The following is a 12060-nucleotide window of genomic DNA, read 5'->3' on the forward strand; positions in this document are numbered from 1 at the left end:
TCTATCCCACATGCTTAAACTGTTTTAATGATAAATTCAACTCTACAGGGAATGCTAGTAATCTGGAAAGGTGAAAGTTCAGTTTGTCTAAAGAAAGTGGCTGGCACCTTCATAAACTGTCATTCCCAGAGATGTCTGCTGTCGTTTAATTGTTGAGCGAATTATCTGTGCAGGCCAATTCCTGGAAACATAGAATCATAGAACTGAAGGGTTGAAAGGAACCCTCCCCAAGGGTTGTCTAGTCTAACACCCTGCAATGCAGAAATTACAGCTCAAGAATCCCTGGAAGATTGTCGTCTAACCTCTCTTTACAAACCTCCAATGAAGGTGAATACACCACCTTTATCGACTTCTTCCTTACTTTCCTTGGTGTGCAAAAACCAGACATATCAACATAAGAAGAGTCTGGTGGATCAGGCCAATAGCCCATCTAGTGCAACATCCTCTTCTCACAGTGGCTAAACAGTTACCTGTGGGAAGCCTACAAGCAAAATTCTAGCACAAGATCCCTTTCTCCTCCTGTAGCTCCCAGCAACTGGAATCAGAATCATTGCTGCTTCTGACCATGGAGGCAGAGCCGAGCCATCATGGCCAGTAGCCATCTATAGCCCTCTCTTCAATCAGTTTCTCTAATCCTCTTTTAAAGCCATCCAAGTTGGTGGCTATTACTTCCTCTTGTGCATAGTACCCATGTGGAAGTGAGTTCCATAGGCTAATTACATGCTGCATAGTACCCAGAAGAGCAACCAGTTAGTTTGGAACTAAAAATCCAACCAATGGCTCCTCCCTGCCCCCCGTCCCAGTGAAGAATGACGAAGGTTCCTAGGGATATATATATTTTTCTGCTCTTGCTAGCATAATAATGTAATCATAAAGCAAGCTTAGAGATGATATGCCCCAATTCGTTACAGGAGTCATGGGCTTGGTACTTAGGATGGATTTTCAGCTGATAAGCAGGCTGTTTTGCTATGTTCCGCCCGATGGAAACTACAGGAAATACAATAGTGGGTAGAGATTATACCCCTGAGAAGAGGGGAGGAAGGTAGGAGAGGGGAGGACAACTTTTATTAGACTTCACCTCTACACACACACTGGACCTAATGGTTAGGGGTCCCTTTACCTTTACCTACAAACACATACATAGAGTTTGCCAGATAGCTTTAATACTCAGCAATACCCTGACACATCTTTCAAGATTTGCTTTTCTATACAGAATAACGTAAGTGATGGCTACCAACCTAGATGGTTTTCAGTGAGGATCATACGAACCCATGGAGGAGAGGGCTATCCAAGGCTATCATGCTGGTCATTATGGCCACAATGCTTCTAAAACTAGTTCCTAGAAATCACAGGAGGGAAGAGTTTGCTCTTGTGCTCAGATCCTGCTTGCAGGTTTCTTATTAAGGCCATCTGGTTGGCCACCGTGACAAAGGGATGTGGAGCAAGATGAGTTATTGGCCTGATTCAGCAGGCTTCTTTTATGTTCTTAACATAAAAGCATAATATCAAAAACAGTTTCAAACAACTTAAAATCACAGAAGTAAGGTCGGTCCTAAAAAGATACACCCCAAATGTCAAGGCCAGAGTATACAGGTGCATCATCAGCATCCTCTGGAAGCTATGCAATGAAGGTTCCAGGCATACCTCTGTGGGAAGGGAGTTCCCAGCTTAGGGGCCACCACAGAGAAGGTGCCTTCTCTGGGGGTCACCCTCACTGAGTGAAGGAACTGCCAAGAGGGACCCCTGTGCCAATCTCAGCACCCAAGAGGATCTGCCAGAAAGGTGATAGCCTTTCAGGAATTTGGGTCCTGAGTTGTTCAGTCCTTTAAAGACCAACATAAGCACATTGAATTAGGCCTGGAAAAAGCTGACAACCAGTGCAGCTGTTTTAAAACAGGGATTTTAAAGAGATTTAAATGGAGCCCCCAGCCAAGAATCTGACTACTGTATTTTGAACCACCTTAAGTTTCTGAGTCATCTTCAAAGGCAGCCCCAAATGGAGCATGTTGCAGCAATCCAGCCTGAAAGTCACCAGATCATGGAATACACTTCGCCCAAAAGGAGACCTTAGTTAGTGAACCAGCTGGGGCTACAAATGGACAATTGTAGCAACTTGAGTTGCCATTGTTGGTGTTATGTCCAAGAGTACCCCCAAGCTATAGACCTGTGCAATCTGCACCTACTTCAGAGTTTAAGTCATGGGAATGCATGGACATAAGAAGAGCCTGCTTATTAGGCCAATGGCCCATATACAGTAGTTCAGTATCCAGTTTTCACAGTGGTCAAATGTCCGTAATAACCAAGGAATCTAGGCAGCTACAACAGTGGCTCACCTCTTCAAAAGGATATGGGAGAACGTGATGCTAACAACACATACCAAGATGAAGGTCTACCAGGCTTGTATGCTGAGCATGCTACTTTATAGAAGGGCGTTGTGGGCAACTTAAAACTGCCAGGAGTGATGCCTCAACACCTTCCATATGTGCTACATCAGGAAGAATTTGGGCATCACATGGAAGGACAGAGTTTGAAACAAATATGTGCTTTCCCAAGCCCACATTCTCAGCATGTTAGCACTCCTGTCTAAGCAATGTCTATACTTGCTTGGTCATGTACATAGAATGGAAGATGACAGGATCCCCAAGGATGTACTTTATGGGGAGCTGGCTTCAGGCACCAGGCATGCTGGCAGACCAACTCTGCATTATAAAGATGTCTTCAAACACGACATGAAGGCTGACAAAATTAACCCTGCCTTGTGGGAATTCCTTGCAGACAACCACAGTACATGGAGACAGACAGTTGGGTCCTGTATCCACAGCCATGACAAGAGGAGAAATGTCTGCTGGGAAAAGTGCAGAGAGAAAAAAATGCCATGGTGCATCTGTAACAACAAAACCAGACACCTCCTTCTGCCCCAGCTGCGTTAAAACATATATTCCTGTTGTATTGGTCTCTACAGCTGCAGCAGGTGCTGAAACTCTCCAGCAGTTTGATTTTACCCATGATGGCACACTCTTCCATTGTTTCTTGATAAAAACAGGTGCCAGCAATTGCCTCTGGGCCTGGCAGTTCCATAAATGCATCAGAAAAGCCCTGCTGGATCAGGCCAATGGCCCATCTAGTCCAGCATCCTATTTTCTCAGTGGCCTGTGTGAAACCCACAAGCAGGACCTGAGCACAAGAATGCTCTCCCTTTCTGTGGCTTCCAGCAATTGGTCTTCAGAAGCATTGCTGTCTCTAACTGTAGAGTGTGTGGCTAGTAGCCATTGATAAACTTGTCTCCATCAAATCATTTTGGCACAGCAGGCTTAAGTCAATCATTGTTGGCATCCATCTGTCTCAAGAGACAATGGAGTACGCTTTCTGGGATGAAGCCAAACCACTGGAGAATCACAGCACCCTCTGTGGCTGCAAAGACTGGTAACTTATACCTGCTGTCTCCTGCATTGTTTTTGCTGTGTTAGCAGCACCAAAGTGACCTCTCTGGGGCACAAGCCTGGGCAGTGTGCATGGAAGTCATGAGCTGCACAGACGTCATGAGCTGGTGTGGTCCAAAGGAAAGCAGAGCAATACATTTGATATCAGCTTGGCTGCAGGAGTTGCCAGAAGGAAGCATGCAATGCACCATCCAACTGCCTTAGGAACTCCACTCCGTATTTGTGTAGGGTTTACTCCTTAGCCATTTCTTCTCCCGATGCTGTTCCACAGTGGGTGGTTACGCTGATAATGAACTGGAATTTTCGAAGGTCTGATGTTCCTTTGCTATAAGCAAGTGATTCCAGAGCCATCTTCAGTGCTTTAATTGGGATGATTTACGGTGTTTTCGTTCCACTTACGTCCACTTACAGTTCCAAAGAGGCTCAAAGCCAAGAATCAATTACCCATTTCTAGTGGGGGAAGGTCCAGGGAGGGAGCAAACATCCATCTTTTCTCTCTAATTGGCACCAGTGTACCTCTAGCAGGAGAGGGCCCCGTGTCCAATTCATAAGAGTGGTGCATTTCAGAGAACTGGAGGGTGGTGATCTTGGAGAGGGCAATTTTCCAATCCCTAAACCGGCCTGATCTAAGAAGACTCCTTGGTGAATGCTTTATATAGGCTGTTTTGTGTGTTTATGTAGATGAAAAAGGAACAAAATGCCAGTGATTGAAATGCTGGAATACACAGCTAAAGGATCCCTGACAGGTGGCCATCCAGCTTCTGTTTAGAAACCTTCAATGAATAATAGAATCATGGCATTGTTATTTGGAAATAATCACCCAGGGTCATCTGGCCTAACTCCCCTGCATGCCTGAAGACATAGAAAGGATCTGGCAATCCAGGGAGGTGAGCAGGCAGGGACGGAAGCAGATATTCTGCTGACCCCTTTTTGCACTTACTGTCCTTGGTTCTCCATTTAATGAGGATGGTAGCACTTTTCTCCCTGTCTTGAAGCCAGGTGTGCTTATGATTTATTGTATCATTTTAGTAATTACCCTCCGTTACCCAACTGTGTTGTTAAAAAAAAGAAAAAGTTAAAAATGCAGGAATTTTGTAGCAGCAGCTGGGAATTCTGAGGCATCTACGAAAAGATAAAGAAGGGAACAGAAAACAGTTTCAGCCACAGGAGCACCATAAGTGCTTCATGCTGCCTTTATTCTTGGGGCCCATTCTGTTCAGCAAGGGAAGGGAATCACAGTGGTTCATGCATTGCAGGCAGTTGCGGTAGATGAACCCCCAGGGACACCTTCCAAGTCTACAGTTCTATGAATCTATTATTTCCTCTTCTTTCATATTAGAAAGGGTAGCATGAAAATAAATGGTTCTGAACCCAAATTTCTCCTTAGGCACATTGTGTTCTTCATTGGGGTGGGTGGGTGACAGGACCTGGGTGGAAACAGGGTGACGTGGAAAGGGTGCAGCTGGAGGGAAGATGGATCTGAGAAAGACGTCAGCATTGCAACCTCCCTTCCCAGAAGCGCTGATGCATCTGTCTGCTTCACAGCTGGCCGAGCCATTGTCTCGCACATATGCTGTGCAGAAAACGTTGGCACAGATATTTTGCGGGAGAGAGGATTGCTAGTGAGGCTTGGAGCATGCGTAAGTGCCTTGAGCGTTGGCTCATGGGGGGTGGGGAAAGGAAAAGTAGTGACCACCCATTCACCCATGGTTATGCCAAGACTTGATTACTGCAATGCTCTCTATGTGGGGCTTCCCTTGCACTCAATCCAGAAGCTGCTGCCAGTGCAGAATGCTGCAGCACAATTGCTAATGGGAGCGAGGCCTTGTCAGCATATAACACCCCTGCTCAGAGATCTGCACTGGTTGCTTATTTGCTACTAGACAACGTTCAGTGTATAAGTGTACAAATCCTTTAACAACTTGGGGCCAGTTTACCTTAGCGAAGATGAATGTTAGAGCATAGTGCTGATAGCACCAAGCTTGCAGATTTGATCCCCATGTGGGACAGCTGCATATTTCTGCATTGCAGGGGGTTGGACTAGATGATCCTCAAGGTCCCTTCCAACTTGGTGATTCTATGACCTGCAAGATCTCCTTGCCCCATGTGGGCCCACTCAGCCGCTTCAGTCAGCGGAACTGATACTGTCACAGCAGCCACATAATACCCATTACACATTCATAAGGACTTGATCTTTTAGTGCGGTAGGAACCAAACATTGGCATTCCCGACCTCTTGATATCAGCCAGACACCCTCACCATCCTTTTTTCCATGCCTGCTAAAAACATTTTTGCTTAGACAAGCCTACCCAGATCTTTAGAAATTTGACCCATTATAATCTCTTTTTCAGTCCCCGTTTTTTAAAATTTCTTTTGGTCTCTCACAGCTGCATGAGTACAGTGGTACCTTGGGTTACATATGCTCCAGGTTACATACGCTTCAGGTTACAGACTCCACTAACCCAGAAATAGTGTTTCAGGTTAAGAACTTTGCTTCAGGATGAGAACAGAAATCGTGCTCCGGCGGCGCAGCAGCAGCAGGAGGCCCCATTAGCTAAAGTGGTGCTTCAGGTTAAGAACAGTTTCAGGTTAAGAACGGACCTGCGGAATGAATTAAGTACTTAACCTGAGGTACCACTGTATATGATTCTATAATTTGGTGGGCAAAGAGACACACACACACACACAGAGAGAGAGAGAGAGAGAGAGAGAGAGAGAGAGAGAACAGACCCTCCTTTGAATGGCATTTCTCCGTTCCCTGTTTCCATCTGCACCTGTCAAAGCTGTGAGGCTTGATATCACAGAAACTGCTGTGATGAAAAGAGATGCAAAGGAAACAGATGAAGGGGGGTCAGGCTAGATGACCCTTGGAGACCCCTTCCAAGTCTACAATTCTTTGATCTCAGCTTCTTGTTGTTTGTTTTCTGGGAATCCAAAGGGCTTGCCTCCCCTCTCTGCTTGAAGGCCATGGTGTTACCACAGAGATGAGGGCAATGTTGCACACCCCAAGAATTTTTATTTCAGTTGAATAATCCAGTGAAACTCAGGGGGGTGGCACAAAGTCCTGTTCACATGCAAATACCTCTTGTGGTGGCAAAAAACCAGAGAGCAAAAACATGCACAAGGCACCAGGATACTGAATAGAGTTTCTCAGTTCATTTGCATGTTCCCTTCCAAGGCTTGTCATGGGGACTCCAAGGCTTTCGATTCTATTTTATTTTATTTTATTTTGTACACAAAACAGAAAGAACAGCTATAACAGCTGATGAAAATCAAAAGGTGGAAAGTCAAATTCTAAAATAGGGACAGAGAATGAGTAGAGTTACTCTAAAGAGTATCCATGTTACCTGAAAATCAAGTCTTGTTCCAGATTTGCAAGGCTTGTGAGGAGGCTTGTCTTGAAAACGATGCTTCCAATGTATATGCCATAAAGGAATGCTAAATCCTATAAAAAGTGTCTGGAGGTTCTAGTCCTTGCTGAAATTTTCAAATTACATGTAATCTTCCTCCCTTATAGCTATAACCCAGAGTAAGTGGTATATGTAAAACCGATTCTTTTGACAATATATCTACATGGATAGCCTCAAAAATATCTGGTAACATTGATTTTGGACATCAAGCAATAGTTTCTTCTGCAATATTTATGAATCCACAGCTCTCAAGGGCACTTTGCGAGGAAGTGTTTGGAGGCAACACTGCTTCTGAATGCCAGTTCTGGGTTCCACAGGAGGGGAGGGTTGCTCAGATCCTGCTTGCAGGCTTCCCATGCAGGCATCTGGTCAGCCACTGTGAGAACAAGATGCTGGACCAGATGGGCCACTGGCCTGATCCAGCACAGCTCTTCTTTTGTTCTTATGTTCTCAAGACAGAGGCTTCCTGACTGTGTGTTCTGGAAGCATCCATACTCCCTCAGTCCATCCCAAAGAGTCGGTTATATCTCATATCTCTGTTTAAAAGCTAAATGCTACAATCAGGGTGGGTATTACTTTCACCATGTCCTTGCCATTTTCCTGCAATGCAATCTAGCTGGGGGTGGCTATCATGATATCCTCAGCTTATCTGACATCTCTGTGCCAACAAAAAAGTGGCTTCTCTCCTCCCTAAGAAAAGCTCAACAACTTTGACCTGAACCCCCCCCCCCCAAAAGGGGTAGATCACTGCCAATTTTTAACTTTGTGAGTAGATCGCAGTCTCTTGGGAGTTGGCGACCCCTGGTTTATGGGGAAATGTGATGCTAACAACCAATACCAAGATGAAGGTCTACCAGGCTTGTAGGCTGAGCATGCTGCTTTATGGAAGGGAGTCTTGGGTAACTTATAACCAGGTACATCAAGTGGTGGGGGCTGAGGGGTCTTCAGCTCCCCCCCCCCCCATTTTTCAAGGAGGGGGCTGGCCTCCCCAAAATCCCATGGCCCTGCTCCACCTTCTCCTCCCTGCCAATGTTGCACAGGGAAGAGGAGCTCCATGCTCCCTATTCCCCACCTGGCATGTGAGTGCCGGCACTGAGGTGGCAGGACCCCCACATGTCCCAACCCGGAGCATGAGCACAAGCACAAGTGTGCTAGGTGGGGATGGGACATGTCATGTGACATGTCATGTGATGCACCCCTGCAATGTGGGGGGCAAGTCGGCACCCTTGCTTATAACTGGTAGGAGCAATGCCTCAACAACTTCCACATGCTCTGCATCAGGAAGATTTTGGGCATCAAGTGGTAGGACAGAGTTTGAAACAAAAATGTGCTCTCCCAAACCCACATTCCCAGCATGTTCACACTGCTGTCTAAGCAATGTCTATGCTTTCTTGGTCCTGCCCACAGAATGGAAGGTGGCAGGATCCCCAAGGACGTGCTCTATGGGGACAAATCCTGTCTTATATAGATGTCTTCAAACAAGACATGAAGGCTGGAAACATCAGCCCTGCCATGTGGAAATCCCTTGCACTCAACCACAGTTCCTGGAAACAAACAGTCAGGTTGTGTATCTACAGCAGTGACCAGAGGAGGAATTAGCACTGGGAGGAGCACAGGCAGAAGAAACTCCATGGTACATCTCTAACAGTGAAACCAGACACCTTCATCTTCCCCAGCTGCAACAAAACATCTCTCTCCCTTAACAGGCTCTACAGCCACAGCAGGCGCTGCAACCTTCCAACAGTTTGACTCCACCCTCAAAGGCAAACTCCTCCATTGTCTCCCAAGACAGACAGATGCCCACCATCTGTCTGCCTGCTTTCAGCTTTCACTGTCTCGAGGACCTTTCTTTGAGCAGGAGTTAATGTCATCTTTGGTTGTCTGTGGAAAACAGTCATGCTCCATTTTTTCTTTCCCTTTAGCTCAGAAATCAAATGGCAAACAAGATAATAAACAAGAAAGATGGTGACAAATCTGAAGGGATTGGAGAGAATGGCAGCACAGACGATTAAAGGACCGGCTTACGGGGGAAGATTAAAAGAGCACTGGAGGACATGCTAGAAAAAAACTAATCATAGAATTGTAGAGTTGGAAGGGACCTCTGGGATCATCTAGTCCAACCTCACACACTGCAGGAAACATAGCCAAAGTAGCATAAAATTGTAGAGTTGAAAGGGACCCCCAAGGGTCATCTAGTTCAACCCCCTGTAATGTGTGAAAATATTATTGAATGTGGACCATGCAACCCAGGAGTCCCAACTTGGCCCCATGACTGTGGGTGCCATGGTCCTGACACCAGAATTTGTGGGGAAATTCTTCATGGGGAATTTTGTGGGTGCTCAGGCACTCAGGGTCCCAGGGAGTTGGCACCTATGATGCACCTATGAGAAAAGAGCAAGAAAAGGTGACATGGGAGCAGTGGAGACACTGATGCAGTTAAAACAAGGAAGGTCACACTTCAGCTCCTGACATCACATTCCATAAGGATCACTGCACAGAATGGGTTGAGCTTGGTGTGTTCCCCTGTTTCTCGTATTCATGCCTGATTTAAGGCTGAAGATTTGCTGGAAGGTGTGCAGAGGAGGGTGAGTGCTGTCAGAAAGTGCTTTCTAATGTTTAGTCAGAATCTCTTTTCTTGCCATTGAAACCATCAGTTCAGGTCCTCCCCACTGGAGCAACAGAAAACCAGTTTGCTCCTTCTTCCATGTTGGAGCCTTTTAGATATTTGAAGGCGAATATCATATCACCTCTCCATCTTCTCTTTTTACCCAACTCCCTCAATCAACCCTCACAAGGTTTGGTTTCCAGGCCCTCAGAAGGTGGCCCACTGGACATTTTTACAAAGAAGTTGGATGGCCACCTGTTAGGGATCCTTTAGCTGTGATCCCTGCATTATAGGGGGTTGGATTGGTGACCCTTGTTGGCCCATTACAACTCTAGAATTCTATTATTCTATTATTGGTTAGTGCCCCCTCTGCTGGTGGCAAAGGCTGCCACTGCAATGCAAGGACCAGTTGTGGGGCACCCCCCTTTTGCAAAACATCAAGATGCATTATATTCAATTTGACAACACAGGGGCGGAGAGAATGAAGGCAATTATATGTTTAAAATGTGGGGGAGCATTCCCCGGTAATCAGATTAGAACAATTTGCTGGGAGCTTGGATTCAGGGTCTTCAACGCTGTGTCAAGATCCCTTGAGCGTTATGATCAAAAAAGCCAAGCAGAATGTAAGGATAATAAAAACATGGAGGGTGTTTTTGGGTGGAATTATAAACAGAAGTGGTTGCTGTCATTTTGCCCTAATCAAGGCCAGCCCAGGACCTGTCTGCTGTCATATATTTTTTTTTCCTGGGGCATTTAATGCCAAATGTGTTTCCTATTTAACCCATTCTTGGTTTTCCACTTGAAGGAACTATGGGTGAATCTAGGAGAGGATCTGCTTGGCAGGACAACCTAATTCCTTCCGCCTATGCTGCAGCTTCAGCTTAGTCAAACAAATGGTGTGACAGTGGGGGGGGGGGCACTGGAGAGTCACATTTCACCCCGGAGTAAACAAATGTGCTTTGCATTTAAGTGTTGGGGGTCAGTGGCAGCTGAACACACCCCGCCTCTTCTAGTCCTTTCTCTCCAGCCATCTCTTTCTCACAGCTGCACTGAATATTCTGCAGTCTCAGTAATTGTTCTGAACAGAGCCTGTCTGAAACTGCTGAAGGCACCATAAGGAATAACAGCTGTAATTCCTGCTGCATTGCAGGGGGTTGGACTAGATGCCCACAAGGTCCCTTCCAATGCTACAGTCCTGTGATTCTGTGACCTCTGAAGGTGTTGGATACTCCTTCATTGGAAATTTTTAAACAGGTCAGATGTCTGTCTGTTCGAGATACTTTCTCTCTGATTTCTGCTATACAGGGGGTTTGGCTAGATGACCCCTGAGGTCCCTCCTAATTCTGCAAATCTCTGGTTCTATTATCTGCGGCAACTCACCCAGAGATCTAGAAACAGATACAGAGCCACATCCTACTCCATCTTCACTCCAGCCAGATTTCTCTTAGGCTTTCCAAAATGCTTATCATTGGTCTGGTGAGCTCAAAACAGATGCTCCCCAAACAACATCCCTGCACATCAACTTGGAGTTTGTTTTGGAAGGACAAAAGGAAGCAGGAAGCAGCGGCAGAAACCAGTCTCCTTGAGCAATGTCTTCCAGGACTTGCTGCTCACCCTTTTTAGCCTAGACATAAGCAACAACTTGGTAATGATAAAAAAGATAGACATTCTTGTTTACAATTATCCTTTAGTGACATGGGTTATTTTAACAGGGATTAACCAATCCTGCCTCTTAATTAGAGCCAGAAGATCAGTGACTGTGGCTCTTTCATTATCCCATAAGCAACTAGGAGCCATTTGCAATAGACAAGGTTGGTTGCCTTTTTACAACTGGTCTCCCAAACCAGCTTATTCAGTCTTTCTCAGGTATGATGGAATGAGATAAAGGAAAATATATTGAAGAAGGCAGACATGACACAGATGACTCCAGTGAGAAGAAGCTAGGACCTGGATGAGACAAGAAGGTAACAGGCCATAAATCAACATCAGGAGACATGTGTTGAGGCAGCAGTGCAATGCAGCAGCAAAAAAGGCTAATGTGATTCTAGGCTGCATCAGTGGAAGTCTAGTGTCCAGATCAAGTCACAGTACCACTCTATTCTGCCTGGGTCAAACCCCATCTGGAGTCCTGTGTGCAGTTCTGGGCACCACAATGTAACAAGGATATTGACTAGCTGGAAGGTGTGTGGAGGAGGGCAGCCAAGATAATCCTCCTCCTCATATTATTTATCTTATTATTTATTTTTTAAAAATATTTATTAAATTTTTCACAAGAAAAGAGTTACAAAACAGTAAAAGAAAAATACAATTTTTTTTTACAAAAACCAAAATTAAACATAAAGAGAACAAAGAAAAAATAAAAATCCCTCTTTCTAATATCTTACCACTCATCTACTTATTTTCATGACTTCCTCACACCTCCCTTTTTTGTATTCCATTTAAAAATTTGTTCAGCAAATTCATACCCTCTTAGTTTACCCTTAATTGTTTATCCTCACATATTATAACTTCAAATTTTCGTCTAATATCAATCCATTGCATATTCTTGTTTTACCTTATTACTAGAAACACTTCGTTTCATTCCAACGTCATTAACATTCAATAA

This window comes from Podarcis cretensis, assembly GCF_951804945.1.
Source record: "Podarcis cretensis genome assembly, chromosome: Z".
In the NCBI taxonomy this organism is placed as follows: Eukaryota; Metazoa; Chordata; class Lepidosauria; order Squamata; family Lacertidae; genus Podarcis; species Podarcis cretensis.